The sequence below is a fragment of the Lactuca sativa genome, chromosome 5 (assembly GCF_002870075.4).
Source record: "Lactuca sativa cultivar Salinas chromosome 5, Lsat_Salinas_v11, whole genome shotgun sequence".
NCBI lineage: Eukaryota > Viridiplantae > Streptophyta > Magnoliopsida > Asterales > Asteraceae > Lactuca > Lactuca sativa.
The window spans coordinates 296138469-296157665 of NC_056627.2; positions in this window are offsets into that span (position 1 = coordinate 296138469).

The window sequence follows — 19197 nt, forward strand, 5'->3', positions numbered from 1 at the left end:
ATTTAATTAGTATTGATCAAGAATCAATTTGGAATTTATTTAGTGATCAAAAGAGACTAATTAAATATACGGGGACTGATTAAGTAAATCAATGATTCTTATAGTGTGGGCCAATGATCCATGGTTAATTAGGATGGGCTAAACTAATGTGATAGTCCATGGAGGTTTAACCCATGGAGCCTAAGTAATATGAAAGGTCATGGTGCATTAGGGTTTGCAAAGATGTAACCCTAGCATTTGTTACACTGTAAAAAGGATCCCCTAGAGCCAAAATCGGTTACACCTATCATTCTAAGACTTTGATATTGATTTTGTGCTAACTAGCTTATTCTCTCAAACCTCCTCTTGCATTTGGTGTTTGTGACACATTAGAGGCATAAAACTTGAGGTGCTAAAGCTTTCAAAGGCCAAGAACTACATATACATCAAAGAGGTATTCATCTAACTATGAGTTTTGTATTGTTTATCTTCCATGTATGCTAGTTAGGATGTATGATTTGGAAAATTGAAAATGCATGTATAATTAGAGAAACATAGATCCAAAGCATCTAGGGTTGCATGTGTACCATAGGAGTGTTATAGTGCTTAAAACCCAACAACAACAGCCCATACCACGTGCAACAGGCGATGGCCAACGGAGTACTCAACTACCCACATATGAACAACCCTGTAACAAGTATCAGCTCGACGTTCTACCAAGAGCTATTATAGTATGAAATACAGTATTCCGACATGATACCAAACATCTCAAAGTATGACGACACGACGGATCCTGACGAACACATAGACACTTACTAGTGGACAATGACATCCCTTCGGATGGAAAAGAGATTCACTTGCACCTACTTCGCGGTCATACTATCGGGAAATGCTAGCAAATGGTTCAAGGCACTACGCCCAGGACGTATCTCCAGCGTCGAACAATTGAGGTACCTTTTCCTCCACAACTTCATGCAATTGAGGAAAGTTAGAGGAGATGCCAAATCTATCATGGCATGCAAGCAAAAAGAGGGAAAATCCATCCGTGCATACTATGATTGGTTGACCCTCACGACCCTGAGCATCCCCGACCATGAGGAATTTCTAGTCACGAGCGCCTTTGCCCAGGGGCCACTCTGAAGCCTCCTGTCAAGGAAAATGCAGGGAACAATGCCAAAATCGAGGGACAAAATCAAATCCAGGTTCGAAATATACCTCAGGCAGATCGAGGGAGAAGAACACAAACAAGCAAATCTAAAAGTCGTAGCGAATACCTACCTCAAACAAGAATCAGCCAGCTCCCACAACCGCCATAGCCATAAGGAGCGCAATGATGGAAGCCATGATAAGGATAACATACATTCGAGACACTCATCTCATAGATTCCGCCCGTTCGTCAAGGATGAGCCTAAGATGGAAGTAAACGCAGTGGAAAAACCCCTTAACAGGCAGAAAAAGAGAAAATCAAATATTGCGAATACCACAAGAGCAAAACCCACGCCATTAGAGAGTGTGCGATCCAAAAAAAAAAGTAGAAGACAAGCGAATGAGTGGAGACTAAACAGAAATTGCGAAGACTCTACGTTCAAATTTCGAAGCCGAACAGAAAGACGGGAGAACCCGGAAGGAGACGAACAAACAAACAATCAAAAAGGAGGAAATCTTTGCAATCGCAGGCCTCGGGAATAGAGCCAGGCGTCGACTGCTAGCCAATGGCGTCAACGGCTTACTCGATGATAGTCTTAACATATGTTTCTCATTGGAAGATCCACGAGCACCCAACTGGGACCCCACAAATCCAATCATAATCCCTGCCATCTTCAAAAAAATCTAATCTGGCGAGTCTTGGTCAACGGAGGTAGCAGCACGGACGTCCTCTACGAGCACTGCTTCGAGTGACCCCTGCCATCCTGGAAGAGAAGCCTAAGGCCACCAACCCGAGCCCCACTCGCTGGCTTCATGGGACACAAAGTATGGCCATTCTGGATCATAAACCTCTCATTGACACTACTCAGCCATGATGGAAAGGAAAGGGTAACAAGAATAATCTAGTTATTAGTAGTTAAACATAAGTCAGAAGAGGATATGATCCTAGGGCGACCTAACCTCTTCCGGCTACAAGCCATCCCGTCAACAATACATGGTACAGTAAAGTTCAGAACAATCAACAGATCAGCGATAGTAACAACCATAAACACACAGGCAAAACCACTCGGGCGATCGATGCTTGGGCTACTACGCACATCCCGAGAAAGTGGCACACAAAAACAACTAACACCTATATGGTCAAGCGAAAAAAGATCAAATATCCACACCCAAGACAAGAAGAAAGGATGCCAACCCCAAGCGAACAACTCGAAAATAGGGGGGGGGGGCGATAGCAACAACATTGCCACTTTGGAAAAATCAAGGATCGTCACCATGAACACCAAGCAAGGTTGGAAATAACTAAGTGTACCTACACACCTTCACATAGCAAGAGCACAGAGCATGGAAAAGAAGGAAATGAAGGAACACACACATGAAGTCACAGAGTTCGACTGGAAACACAAGCAAGGAACCACCAGTACCGGAGCAGAAAGGATAGGCAATTACCCAAAAAAAAAGGAGGTGGACAGGAGACTCACTATAACCATAAGACTCTGCAACTGGTAGAGGATTCCCTAGGACGGAACCTAGTCAATAGCCTCGCAAAAAATAGAGCTAGCATCGAAAGAGTTACGCAGAAGGAGGCAAAACCGCCCAAAGTTGACGACCAGGCAACCAAAGCCGGAGAATGGAGGAAATTGAAAATTGTCTTATGAAAGACGACCATCCCAGAAACAGTCAATCACGGCCCGTATATGAGCACGAATACTAGAAATCTTGTAGGCACGAGTCGTTGAAAGACACAAAACATGGAAGACTAATAAGAAGAATTCATCCCAACGACCTAGGAGCCCCAGAGCCCAAGCTAATAGTCGTAACTCGAGGGGAATCAATGGAAGGGGCCAAGTGTTCAAACTCCTAACATATAATCACGCCCTAACTAGCCAGTCCAAGAGCTAAACCTAGAATAGCAACAACTATTGGACTCTCGATACTTATCTAACAATGGAGAGGCCTCCAAGGCACCAAGAAATATGCAATGGAAAGAAAATTTGTAGCAAATGAGTATCGGCATACTTTCATACAAATGGAAAATAAAAATGGACTGATCACCCGTGCCACCCAACACAAAACCAATGAGAAACACAATCATAGGCCTCAAGGGCTCATCACTTCTCCTTAATAAACATGCTGAAAAGGTTAGGAAACCTGCAGTTCCTAATCATGACAAGTAAGAGGCCTTAAAGGATCATAACATTTCCCTCGAAATGCATAATTCCTAAGCTCTTAGACACCGAGGTGACAACCTTGATCTTGCTTAGACGACTATGGACAAAGTTCAACTCCCCTTGACCCATGGCTTAGAGCAAAGCCCCAAAGCGAAGGCTTTCAGCTATGAAAGAAATCATGACGAAGCGAACTAGCTATATTTCACACCTACAGGCTAACTAAAGCCTCGAGTCACAAAGACTAACCTGAGGGTGAGCGACGAGCCTGTCCGAAAAGACGCTCTGCCCCCCCCCCCCCCCCCCAAAGCTTGTTAAACAAACGATAACCACGATCAAGACCCCTGAAGGCCAACACTAACCTTTCGGAGAATCCAAGCCAAGGTTGGCCATCATAAACCATCCAAGATGACGAAATGGGGGGGGGGGGGGAGAAGAAACAAAAAAACGTATTGTTTAACCCGGTCAACCCCCCATGATTTGAAAACGACCACACAGGGCCAAAGATGAAAATTAGTCATTGTTTCAAAACAAATTCAACAAAAACCATGAAGATGAAAATATTATCTTAAACATAAAACAAAAAAAGGGTAAAATACATCACTTACTGAGGAGGTGGAGGAAGGTCCAGCGTGAGAAGTGCCACCTTCATAATGGCCTTCCTCGGAGTCAGGATCATCGCACATCTGATGAAGGCCCCCTATGTCTGGCTCACCCAAGCAAAGTCTGTCTCCATGAAAGATTTTATAGCAGCATGCATCGCCTGAGCATGCTTAGCAAAAGCATCCGGTTTCCTGGAGACAAACTTTCCAGTGGCAACCTGCTCCCAGATCACCTGTTTTCCATTCTCCACACCGACAACCACACATGCCATCTTTATCCGCTTAACCCCCAACGCAAACTCAACACTCTCAACAATCTTATCCACCACTCGGACAATGCCTTTTTGAAGCAACCACCCCAAATCCTCCTCTGCAACCTTCTTCCTCACAATCTCCTCCTCCAACCTCTTGTTAGTGTAATCCTCCTGGCTCTCCAACACTCCCTTCTCCTCCACTAAAACCTCGATTCGTTGAGAAAAAAATTCCACCAAACCATACAGAGTAGCCACTTGGTCCTCCAAAGACACCTTCTCCCCTGCTAACAGATCATAGCGCTCCTCGAACGACTGCTTCTCTCCCTCTAACTCTAGCAACATTGCCTTCAGTTTATCCCGCTCGGCTTTAATCAAAGTAAGCCTGCTCGAACCATTTTTTATTTGAAGAAGGCGAGAGGCATTCGTCACCATGTACGAACCAACTTGTGCAGCTGCATATAAAAGTTTGTTCGAAAGATGCGAGTTAGAGAGGAATTCCAAAGCCTCGATGGTAGAAGGGGAAAAGCATGGGAGCCCCAATCATTTGCCACCGAGTGCTGGGAAAGACAGGATTCCCGTGTTATCCCCCACCCTGGCACGTATATGGATGATGCTACCGGAGGAGTAGAAGCAGAACCCTCAACAGTACCCTCCCTAGTAAGAAGTAGGACTAGTGAGTTTTGAATACCTACGTGAACAACGTCTGAGGCGGCAGTTTCCAGTGGCTCCTCTTTATGTCCACGGGGCAGTCTAGTCGCTTCTTCTTTCATCCCTTCCGACTGTTTTGGAGTGTCATCATCGGGGATGTCAACGACTATAGTGGCCTCCCCCAAAAGGAAGTCCATGTTCTGCCTCTTGAGAAGGATCGACCTGAGGAGCTGGCCTCGACAAAATTTGAAGGCGAAGAGTCTAGCCTAACAATCTGTTCTTTGGAGGCTGCACGGGTGTTGTGTCAAGTCAGTCCAGCTGACGCCTCCTCCTCTTCTGTATCAGAGGGCAAAGAGTCTTCACGGGAAAAGCCACCGACAGGTGCATCAATCAAGACCTGAACAACAATAGGACTACACCCGGGCGAAGAGGTGACAAGAGGACCTGCAAGGGCTAAGGCACGGTCAGGACTGAACGATGGAGGGAGCATCTCCACCAGGGGCACTTCTTGATATTGGCAGGTTCCCTGAAAGCGGCCCCTCAGCACCATGTCAAAGGGAAGGATCCTCTCATGACCTGCAAACAAGAAACAAGCTGAAGACATATCATAACATAGTGGAAGTCAATAATTTCGATGGTGAAAGCGCAAAACAATTCAAGTCTTATTTGCCACGACATGGCAAACTATTTGCTCGCAATTGAAGTTCCATATACCATGCTGTGGCCAACAACTTGCCACGACGTGGAAACGCCCCAGTCAAATTTTTGAGCAATGAAGATTTGTTTTCCGCCCACCTTTATGCCAAGAGTCCACCAATTTCAGCAAGGATGTTCAGTTCCAGGAGCGTTCTAGCAGACAAATTCAAGATACTTTCAACAGCCAACCTACGATAGTCATCCGATCTCGCGACTACATAACCAAGACGAGTTTTTTCCTTCCCCTCAACCTTTAATTTTATGTTCTTTTGTTGTTTAAGCATGCAATGGGGACATTGCATCATTTAAGTGTGGGGTATGTGGTCGAATATAGGAATGCAAGCTTATTGATAAAAATTGAAAAGATGACTAGGATTTTAAAAAATTATTAGAAAGATTTGAAATAATAATCTAAAATTGAATCTAGTTAAAAAATTTGTTGTATTTTTGTGTTGAAATCTAGGTTGCTACTGTTTTGTGAGACGATCCAATGCGAGTTTCAATGTTTATTTGAGCCAATAGATGTTATAGTGTATTTGTGCCTTCCATATTCTAATGAAATCACGGAACAAAAACACGACCTTTCTTAGTTTGAGGGCCATATTATCTTTAGCATCGTGTACCATAAATGTATCCAAGAGAGCTTATGTAGCCATTGCACTTAGACTAATACCTCTAACCAATAAGGGTTGAAGTTAAGTTCCCTTGCTTAAGCATATGTTTTTTTAGGATTTTTATTTTTGAGAAAAAAATTGAGAAAAAGAAAAAGAAAACAAAGTTGAAAAATTTGAAAGAATAAGAGTCTACAAAGCTACAAAGATCAAGAAATATGAAGAAAGTTCAAAAATTCAAGACTCAAGAATAAGCCAATTTACCAAGTTATTATTTATTGTAGTTTTTCGTTCTAGGTTATTTTTTCATATGTATGCTTGGGGTTTAACCAAAAATTACCTTGAGGTTAAGAAAGATTTATGAGGATATATTCGGTGTGATGCATAAAATGAATGTTGTTCAAAAGAAGTAGGGAAGTGTTTATGAAGATTGTGAGTATTTAGGGTTGGGGAAGTTCTTAGGAAAATATAGACACAAATACATGCATTGTGGTATTGATATAATAGAGAGAATCAAAATGGATTGTCTTGTGCGATGTTGGTAGCTAGGGTTTTGATGTGGTAATAATAAAATCAGTTTTGCTTAAGGCCAAACAAAAGATAAGTATGAGGTATTTTGATATGGCCATATTTAACTATATATTTTAGGCCATTATCTTAATAAATTTGATTAAAATGTTATATTTTTAGATATATGATACTTAATATTCTTGAGAGTATTCATGTACAGTTAAAATGGGAGTTGGGATGAAAAAGGAGGAGAACGAAGCTGTAAAAGACCCCAAAAGGATGTTGCTGGAAGGTTAACCTCTCGTCAGTGTTTTGACCATATCTCATGACTCGTAACTCCGATTGACAAGAATCATAATAATTTGAAAACTACACAAAATTTCGGATGACTTTCGTGTTTTGAGAAAATGTTGATCCCTAACTACCATGACACAATGAATGAAATCTTCACAATTCTTGATGCTAACTTGGAGAACAGGGGATAAACACGAGGACCATGACGTCGTGGTGTCCGCCCATGACATGGTAGCCAGAATGTGGCAAACATATATTCCGTACATTAGGTCGATTCCATAAGGTAGAGGCCTTAAGGCTGTGATTATTCACAAAGAAAAACCCTTCCAAGAACCCTTTGGGTCCAGATTCGAAGCTAGAATGCTAATTGGAGAAAGGATTTGAAGACTCAAGCATTATTGTATCCAGATTTCACTTCGGGTTTGCTCGATGATCGTGTCTTGCATTCTTTTGGTGATGTTTTTCTGCTTTAGTTTACTGAATATGGTGTAAAAATCTTTACTTTCACTAGATATTGATGAACCCTTGTTGATATGCTTTGGTTTTGTTAGTAAGATTAATTGAATTTGGTTTTTACTCATGTTCAGTTGATTGCTTTACCTTTCATGTTAAAGTTATGATTTTAATCTTTATTGTTGAGTATTATTAGGATTAGATGATCATTCTATCTTGATGTACTTGAATCATATGAATCTATGATCATTAGGTTTGTATGACTAGGACTTTGATCATAAGCCTAAGGTTAGATAATATTAATCAGTAACTTTGATTGTGTTAGAGAGTATTATATATCCATGCTATGCTTAGATTGATTGTCATGATCACTGACAAGAAATAACTAGATCATATCGTTCATAATTCGAATATATTTAATGAATTATGTGTTCACTAATTACATGATCATTGTGTTAGTTGTTCATTAATTATTAGTACTAGGAAATGCGATCAAGATAACTAGTCATATTACAATTTGTTAATCAATTCATTAATCCATTGCATTTCTAATAAATCAAACATAAAAACTTGGGAGATTCGTATTGCAGTGAAAGTACTTCTTATCTATTGTTTCCATTTAGTTATTTAGTTTCATTGATTAATTAAGCATTAAAATAAGTTTAATTTAGTTTACACAAAAACCACATTTTACTTTACTGTTTCTAATTTAATTAACATTTGAATTATTTGATTTAAACCATCACATTCCATGTGTTCGACACCCTTTCTTACGTTAAACTATATTACTTCACAACTAGGTACACTGCCTATTTGTGTTTAAGACTAGTTGAGATTAGATTGGACTTTATAAATAAAAAAACTAGTGCAAATAAAACACATCACTCATATAGAGTTGGATTGGAAAAAGTGGAAGCGTTTTGAAAAGTAAAGAAATCAAGAAAATGATGAAAGAAACTTTGTCCAATGATGAATAGAAACAAATTCCAAAGAATTCAAATGAAAGTCATATAAGGTTGTGTACTAAATTGAATTCTAATGACTCTCATAATGATAAAGGTGAATCGGGTTTTAATGAAAGCGATCTTAGTGAAATTTTGGTAGAAGATGAAATTGATTGTTCAAACTTTGTGTTAACTAACAAAAAATTACAATGGAAATTAATTCTTGAAGATTCTCTTGAATTTGAAAATTTCATTGAAAACAAATGAGTTGAAAGTTTGGTGGAAGAAACTGTTGTTTTTCCAAAAGTTTAGAATTTTCCAAATCAAATGTTTGTTACGAATGGTCTGGATAAAACTAATATTGATGATTTAATGAGTATTGTTAAGATTGATAATGCTAAATCTTGTGATAATCATTTTTGGTGAGTTCCAATAGATAATGGTGATGAAATAGTAAGACTTTCGTAGAAAACATCTTGGAGAGTAAAGTGTAGATACATTCCTAGTTCTTTAAATAAAGAGTCCACATCACAAGTTGTATTAGGAAATTTTGATGTAGTGCTAAATTGTGATGAAGGAACTTTGAATCCAATTCTGGAAGAGAAATCTAAGATGAGTGATCAAAATGTTAAGGTAAAAAGGATAAGAAAAAGATTGATCAGGCTATGAGAGAAAGATATACAAAGATTTATGTTGAGAGAAAGATTTACTGGAAACAAAAATAGACTTTAGCAAATTCTGATAATCATTCATTTGATAAGTCTCAAAAAATTTCTTGCACATATTCATACTCAAAATCTCATTTGAATAATTTATAGTCTAACAATCCATTAAAATTTGCGAATAAGAAGAATTATATACAAAAGTTGGGAAATCAAAAGCACAATTTGGTCCAATTCTTATTACAAGAAAAGTACAAAACCAAAAAGAACTATGAAACAAATTCTGGTTCCGAAAATGGATGTGTAAAAATGTCATGATGATAAATAGGGTTTTCCTAAAGAATTGATACCAAAGGCAAAATCTTTTATTTTAAATCAAAAATCAATTGTGGAAATTAAGCTTTGTGATAAAAAGACAATAGTTTTCAAAATTTTGATAAATGTGAATAATATTCTGATTAAGAAATCTTTTTGGATTGATAAGACCAAGATATTTCCTATTGCTAATTTCAAATCGCACATCTCAGAATGGCCAAAAAAGGTTTGGGTTCCTAGATTGGTGTAATTTGTAAGTGATTCATGAAAACCAATATGATTGAAAATGGTATATCTATAACGGTTTTTCGCATCATATGACTGGAAGGAAAATCACAGTTAAAAGAGTTTTGAAGTTTGAAGGATGTTGGACGTTTAAAATATGGAAACAATGCATTGATAAAATCAAATGATATGGAATCATTACAAACAAAGAATTTAGTATTCGAAAAGTAGAGTATGTAGAAGGCTTGCATCACAATCTAATTAGTGTTTTGCAACTTGTTGTAGATACATGTCATTGAGTGTCATTTAATGAAGAAGGTTTATAGTTACAACATAAAGAATCCAAGAAAATTCTATTGAAGGGAGACCATCAATTTGATTACTTTCAAAAGCTTCTGATGATGATAGTTGGTTATGGCATTGGAGGTTATCACATTTGAACTTCAAAGATATCAACAAACTTGTCCTTAGTGATTTAGAGCGAGGTATTATGATACTCAAATACGAACAAGAACACTTGTGTGCTGCTTGTGAATTAGGAACAAAATTAGAAAATCCATTCTTCTATCAAGAATTCTAAAATCATTTATCCTATTGAATTACTTCATATTAATCTATTTGGTCCATCAATTATTGAAAGCATTGGTGGTAAAAAGTACATACCGGTTATTGTTGATGATTTTTCTAGATTTACATCGGTTTATTTTCTTAAGCATAAATATGGAACCAATCAGAAGATGATTGACTTTGTGATGCAAGTTGAATTACAATTACGAATGCCTGTATGGAAAATCAAAAGAGATAATGGCTCAGAATTCAAAACAATATTTTTGAGGATTTTTTGAAAAACAAGGGAATCAATCACAATTTCTCATCCCCATACACACCTCAACATAATGGTGTTGTTTAAAGATGAAACCGATCTCTTTGCGAAGTTTCAAGAACAATGCTTTCATTTTCCAATTTACCTTTTTATTTTTGGGCTGATACTTTGGAACTGCATGCTTTACTCAAAACTGCTCTTACATAAATAAACGATTTTTGATAACACCTTATGATATATTGAATAATCGTAAGCCAAATGTGAAATTCTCTCATGTGTTTAGTTCCAGGTGTTTTATTTTCAATTTTAAAGAGCATCACATCAAATTTGATAAAAAAATCCGATGAAGTTATTTTCTAGAGATATTCTCTCAAATCAAAAGCTTATAGAGTTCTCAAAAAGAAGTCTTGGAAGATTGAAGAAAGTTATTATGTTACATTTGATGACATATTTATAAATTTTTTTTCTGAAGAGGTTTACTTAACAATGTTCTCATACTTCTCAAATTACATCTTTTGATGATGATTTCATTCGATTCTTTGATGAACCAGAACGTGCTCTTAATTCTGAAACAAAGCCTTCTCACAATCAAGAAAATGAATTGGTGAAGCTTTTTGCTAAAGCAATGAATGATATTGAAGTTCAAGTTGATGGGGGTGGCTTTTTATATCGAATTCAAACACTCAGATTGCTAATGGAATTTCTTCTGAAAATGATTACATTGAGGGGGAGAGTGTTTTTATTCTGACTGATCAAGTTGAGGTGGAAGGTATTCTTATTCCAACATCTCATACTAAAAAAGAGCAAGTTATTCCAATTTCCCAATCTTATGCAGTCAAGCTTGTTCAATCTAAAATACAAAATGATGATGCTAATGTCTAGGAGGAGAGTCTGACAAATAAAGATGGTGGTGATTATTTTGAAACTGAGAAGTCTATTCCGAAATTATTCCAGAATATGACCCCGCTTATCTTCCATTTTTGAAATAGACAAACGATCATTCAAAAGCGCGAATCATTGGAAATCCAAATACTATTGTCTAAACTTGTGCTCATCAAATAGAAATACATGCTTTGTTAAATACAAATTAGGAATCTTACATGTTTCACTCATTCATCTCAAAAATTGAACCGAAGACTATGAAAGTGGCTCTTGATCATTCTGATTGGGTTGAAGCCATGCAAGCCGAATTCGACGAATTTGAAAGAAATAATGTGTGGCGTTTAATTCTGACACCTCCACATGCTTCATATGTAGGTCTAAACTGGGTTTTAAGAAATACGTTAGATAAGGACGGCAATATGGTGGGAAACAAAGCAAGACTTGTTGTGAAGTTTTATTGTCAAGAAGAATGCATAGAATATGAGGAAATATTTGCTCTTGTTGAAAGACTCAAAGTCGTTCGAATTTTCTTAGTCTATGCTGCCCATAATAATTTTAAAATTTTTCAAATGGAAGTCAAGTGTGCATTTCTAAATGGAGAGCTTGAAGAAATGGTGTATGTTAAACAACCTTTAGGTTTTGTGAATGAAAAAATATTCATATCATTGTTACATTCTCGATAAAGTAGTTTATGGTCTAAAAAAAGCTTAGAGAGAATGGTATGAAACTCTTACTCGCTTTCTTAAGTAGTCAAAATTTAAACAAGGTTCGGTCGATCCTACTTTCTTTCGTACAAAGGTGAGGAATATTTGATGGTCGGGCAAATTAATGTTAATGCCATTATTTTTGGTTCAACACATCTGAAATTAACTGATGACTTCAAAACTTTAAAGAAAACTACATCTGAAATGAGCTCAATGGGTCCTTTTTACTTTTTCCTTGGTTTAAACATTAAAAAGAGTAAAGAATGAATTTTCATCAACCAGGAAGCTTTCACAAAGACCTCACTAACTAAATTCAGAATAAATGGAGACTCTAAATTCAAAACACTGATGGCGTTCAGAAAAAACCTTACACCTTTACTCATCAAAGCAACAAATGACATTACTTTCTATAGGATTATGATTGGGTCCTTACTTTATCTCATATCTAGTAGACTTGATATCATGTTTGCGGTTTGTTGTTGTGCTAGGTATCAATAAAATCCAAGGGAACCACATATGACATCTATAAAGAACATTTTCCAAGATCTTCAGAAAACAACTTCATTGGGTTTGTGTTACCCGGCTAATATTGGCTTCTTTATTTAGGCATAATCTGACGTTCGTCTTGGTGGTTGTTACTTGGATTGGAAAAGCACATCTAGAGGATGTCAATTTCTAGATGGTAAATATCTTAGTTGGCAATCTAATAAACATACATGTGTTTCTCTTTAGACTGCAGAGGCTGAATACATTATTGCGGCAACTTGAACATCTCAAATTATATGGATTCAAAGCCAATTAAAAGAGTATGCCATTGGCATAAAGAAGATTCATTTGTATTATAACTCCGAAAGTGCTCTTAGAATTTGTCATAATCCAGTTCAACATTAAAAAATGAAGCATGTCAAACTTCCATATGATTTTATAAAAAATCATGTGGAAGATGGGAACGTTGAGATTTATTTTGTTAAATTATAAGATCAACTTGTAGTTATGTTCACAAAGGCATTACCGGAAGCTACCTTTATTTTTATTCTTTAAGGACTTGGAATGATTGAAGTTGAAATAGTTTCGACTATAAACTGAAAAGAATTTCCAGTTCAACTCCAGAGGGTTCTAAGTCGTCAGAATGTATCAGGTAAATTTTCTTGTTTTTACCTTACGTGACAGTCTTACTTTTACCTGGTTACTTTTCATAACCGAAAGGCTTCGATCCATCAGAATACGTTAGAGTCTATTTGTTTCATTTTCTTTTATTCTTTAGTTATTGTTCATTTATGATAGACTCTGAGGTGTCGTAATCTATTAGAGTCTTAATTTTTTTTTATTTAAATTTCAAAAATTCAAAAATATTTCATTTTCTTAAAATTTTAAAAAATCCAAAAGGATTTTCTTTTCTAGGATTTGAAAAATCCAAAAATATATTGTATTTTCTTAAATTTTTATGAAATCTCCAAAGATATTTTACTCTTTGGTGATTCAATTCATCAACAATGCAAGTGGCAACAAATATTTATATTTGATGAAAATTTTGTTGTATTAGTCAATATATTGAGTATGGGTGTTTATTTGGCATCGATGTGGGCCATATATTATATACTCGTGGCACTGGAGTTAGCCATAAATTGAGTACATGATAGTAATAATAGTAGTAGTTGGGAGTATTAGCTGTAGAGTATTGTGTAGCAGTTTTGTACCTTATAACAACAAAGTATTTTAGAAGTATCTATATGCATGTGAGACCTTATATATATATATATATATATATATATATATATATATATATATATATATATATATATATATATATAGTAAGTCTTATTGGTGCTATCAGACAATATCATATGTAATCATTGGATAGTACATATGTAAAAGAAAGTGTAGGGTGAATTGTTTGTTATATACTCATGGCATATAGGTGAACCATAAATTGAGTATTTATTAATAGTCAAATATATTGACTATAAGATGTATGTGAGTTGTAGCTAAGTAGTAACACTTAAAAGATGAAATTTTACTATGTCCCGTGTGATTGTATGTGTTGTATTGGTGAGCCGTATAAATTCAATGTTGTTAATAACATCTAACTGGTGTTATGTGATAATTGGTTGAGTAGAATCGATGACGTTGAATACAATACAAGGTGTATTAATTATTATATTCGAGAATAGTTAGTGTAGGTGTTAAGATGGATAAATAATAATAGCTAAAACTATGAATAATTAAGGGAGCATTATTAATAAATTGTAAATTTGTTGAGAGCTATAATTGAGAGTAGTAGGTGAAATACTACTAAATGATTGAGTTTTTGAATGTTTAATCAATGATAAATATCGATAGGTGAAATGTAGATAGTTGAAAAGAGATCATTTAATTTTAATGACAGTAAGTTGAAACAAAATATCATTTGTTGATGGAATGTTGAACTGATAAAAGACTTAGGGGGATATTTAAATTTCCATGGTTATCAAGCTCTTACGTTGAACGAAAAGGATAACAAGAACATGAGAACATTGAACAATAGTAATTATATAGGTGAAATTGTGAGAAGACAAGATTGGAGAGAGGACCATAGACATAAGAAGATGGCGAGTTTATGGTTCAGTATGTCAAGAAAGATGACAATGAAGGTTGATCAAATTAAAATATGTGAAGGTTAACTAAAGGAGACTGGACGTGAATACATTTGATTCTAAAAGGAGTATATTTTATTGACCATAGAGTCTAACAGTGAATGGTGTAATGTTAATATGAGTTATAATTCATATTTACCGAGTAAATTGTAAGTGAAAATACATGATACAATGATTATGGATATCCATGTGGTTGAGCGATTGTTATATTTCACTTACTCATGGCTTAAGAGCAACCCATAAGTCAACTACTTAGTGTTATTTGAAATCAATACAGAGACTAAGAATGTCGAATGATGCTTAATGAGAATTTGCAAAACCTCAGTTAAGGATTAAATGTGTGTTTCTATTCCTTGGTGCGTTGATCTAATTATGATCCCTTTTATTGTGGATTTACCACAAAGGGATACTTGCTAGTATTAATATTTGAAGAAACATTATTATTGAATTTATACTAATCATGGAGAACTAAATAGTAAGGTTCTGTAGTGATAATCATCTTAGAGATCCTTTTATGAATCTCATTGATTACAATTAGTGATCAATATGCTCTCCATTGTAGAATCACCCATTAAGACAAATGCAATTTTCCTTATTATGTAGTGGAAGTTTAGTACATAATTGTGGTGATTTTTTCCTATGTTGGCTCATAGGAAGGATGAAGTGGATGTGCATGTTAGCACATAAGTGTGGTGATTTTTTCCATGTTCTATTTTTTTACCCTTATCCTAATCATAATCTATCAGGGGAAATGAAAGCCCACTTACTTGATGCCTTAGACAAACATTTTTTAATCTGCTTTCAAAAGAAAACCTAGTAACCTAAAGAAGGGTGAAATTGATTGTTATAGAAACTGTAAAAACTATATTACGGCAAAAACATACCTGATATAAAGATGCAGAGATAGGAGATAAACAGGGAAAATGACTTTGCAATGATGAGTAACACAACAATTTCAAATATGAGGAAGAAAAATGGAATATAAATATAAAATACAGAAGTAGAAATGCACCTATAAAGCTTTTACAAAGCATAAAGAAATGCAGAGGAGATTGTGATCATGAATGAGGCTTCTATTTTGTTGGATCGATTGATTAGTTCTAAATGTATGAAATCATGATTATATTGAAAGAATGCATGAAATGGTAACATGAAGAAGTATAATTTTATGTTTCGTTTTTTAGTAAGATGCTCAATTACATAAGGTAAGAACATCAAAAAAGTCAATCTACCTTCCAACTAACATCCCTATTTATACGTTGATAAAAGGGAGTTGGTTAGAGAATAACCATTAAGGTCATGACACATAGGCAATGACTTATTTATAGATTGATAAAAAGGGAATTGGTTAGATAATAACCATTAAGGTCATGACACATAGGCAATGACTGTAACACCTGTTTTTTGAGATGCCCTTTTTTAGTATAACATGATGGATTTCGAGATTCTGTTCCTATGTTGAGCGTATGTGAGTTACACCGAGCCTAGGTAAGTGCTATGTTGAGCATAGTGTCGCTGTTGGTACAAAACCTTATATTACGAATTTGGACACTATTTAAGCCTCTCTAACTATTACAGTTTCTGTGGATCAATCTCTATCATCGTAAGAATAAAACTTTAGCCTCTATTTCCATATCCTCCCTCCTTTTGCTTCTCGTGGGTGTCATTTGGGAGTGTTCAAGGAAGTTCATTGTTCTTTGGAGCTTGAGTGAGTGTTTCCAGAGGAGACACAACTCCACGTGCATCTTGTAGACCTATGTAGGTAATCAAGTTCCTAACTTTATAATTCAAGCTCTCTAGATCTTTCATATTATGGTCTTTGAGTACCTTTTTCTGGTTTTGGTTTGAGTTAAAGGAAGAACTCTAGATAAAGCTTGCAAATTTATTATTCTTGAATGTCCTTGGAATGTTCTATTTTTTAGGTCTAGAGTTTGGGCTTGTATTGGTGTCATTTATGGGTTCAAGATCATACTTTCACCATACATGGGACATGAATGCCCATAATGTATCTATTTTTATGAGTCTTTTATAAGTATATTTGACTTCTAGAATGTTTGGGATATTATCTTAATGGATTAATAACTTAAACCAAATTTGGTTATGTGAACAGTTTACGTTGTGTGTAACATTGTGCTACACCGAGTGTAGGGATGAAAAGTTTTGGCTATTTGTCTTTTAGTGCTACGATGAGCGCAGGTATGTGCTACACTGAGCGTAGCGCTGAACAATTGACTTTGACCATTTTGACTTTTGGTCAAACTTGGTAGGATTTGATTTTTGTAGTATGGATTAGACTCTGGTTGTTAATAGGTGGTATGTGATTGTGGTTTCTCTAGTGTTGACTCACATTCGAGGCGTGTGGACTTTCAGTCGTATTCATGTGAGTTTCTCACTATGCCACGTATCCTATTGTATATCCTTTGCATGGTATAATAGAGGTACTATTAAATTACAAGTATGTTAGTTGACCAGGATAACTCCTTATTATTCATGTGTAGTTTAGGACACTTGGTGTCTTGGTATGATGAATGGTTAGGGTCTTGTCTATTGATTGTATGCTACTGTTGGATGAGCAATGTAGGGTATTTAGTGTCATGGTATGATAGACTGGTAGGATCTTGCTTATGGACGAATTGTAATTGTTCAATAACTGAACAAAAGAAGCAATGTAGGACATTTAGTATCAAGTTGAGTATTATTCTTGTTTCCGATAAGAAATGAAGATGTTAGATTTAACCAATATTTCTCAACATTCTTAATTGCCAAATCCATGGTGCTTTCTATAGTCCAACCTGGCCATAGAGCAATTTGAGTCTTGCAGACTCCATGTCTCTTTCTTCTACTTCTTTTTGCCTAAGTTGAATTTCCAATTATCACATCTTTTCTAATTCTACATCAGTTTTGGTTTGATCTCCTTCAACATTCTCTTATGGTGGATTAAAAATGACAAAAGTACTAGAACCAGTTGCTTTGATAGGAGCAATATTCTTCACCTTCTTTCTAATGATTGAAAATCAACAATCACTTTCTTACCTGCATCAGGCTTCTTGGTCATCAGAGGCACACCATAGGGATTCACAATTTTCACCCCCTTGTTTTGCACTGGCACCGCTAGTCGGAATACCTTTAATAATTGAAAGCTTCGAAAACAAAGGTTTAAGCTTTATATAAAGCAAGGCATAATATAATTGATGTAAGGGGAATATTTTTCCTCGGCTAACTTTGTAAGCCTCTAATTTATTTCAGAATTGTGAGCTTTGACCAAGAGAAGCTCATCATCTTTCTTTGTAATTTCTTCTTTTACAAAATGAAGTTCCTGCTTAAGCAAGGCAATCTTCGATTTTTTGTTTCAATTTCAGTATCCATCACAGCTTCATTATCAAAATTGTGATCCAAATTTTGAATAGAATTATCATTTGTTAAATAATCGACATTATTATCATTCAAAATGATTCTGCGAAGCTCCTTGATCTCGTTTATAGCAGCCTTCATCTTTAGTACATGCTGCGACACCAACTATTGGTTCTCTTAAACCAATTTTAATTTTTAGAAAGTAATTTCTTCATAGTATTTTCATGATTAGAAATCATCTTTGTGAAAGCATATGATTTTAAACGTAAATTTTGTTGGGTTAGGTGTCTAAGCCAATAACTAAATTAGTACAATCTTGAATTATTAGCAAAGTTCCTTTTAGGTTGCACTCATAACTAGACATATCTAGAAATGATATTAGGAGAAAGAGAGATAAATACTCTATTCATATATTATATGATTAATATATTAATTTGAAATAAATAATTGATATGTTAATTTATTATGAGGTTAATAAATTAACATTAGATCAATTGTTATATAATTGATTTGTTAATATATATGATTAATAAATTAGTAAGAAATTAATTAGAATTAAGTAATTATTAACTAGAATAAATCTGTATTTAATATGTGATTAATTAGAATTAACTAAAGGTGCAATGGGTGAATTATATTGCTCCATAATTGAAAAAAAAATCAATTATAGAATCATCCAAGGAGTGGACGGTTTTGGGAGCCTCCTTAAGGTTTCCAGAAACCCCCTGGATGCAGATAAGGAAATGATTTGAATATAGATTAAATCTATTATTTAATTATTTAAATCTAGCTTTGTCCTTACATTACCTAAACTATAAATAGAACCCTTTATAACCTGAAACTCATTCAAGCTCTTCCTATAAGGCTTAGGAACAAAAATTATACCTCTCTATTCTCCCTCCCCCTCTCTCTCTCTCTCTCTCTCTCTCCTCTTCATTCTAAGGTTTTTAGGTTTTGTGTGTGAACCATTAAAGGCACAAAATTTCTGGTGCTTGCTTTCCAAGTTTTTTCAAGAAGGAGATTGGAGTGATTTTTTTACTACAACAAATCAAAGGTATGTAACCCTAATTATTCTATTTGTTTATACTAGGGATTCATTAGGGTTCAAGTTATTTTGTTGTTTATAGCATGTTATATTCAAAGTGTTAAGACATACATCCTTTAGGTTGCATGTGCCCTTAAATGTTAATTGAAATTCCGCAAGCACATTCTCATTGTAATCTATAAAACTCATTAGTGGTATCAGAGCCATGGTGTGACAACCCGAAATTTTCATTTGTATAATTTCCACAGTCAA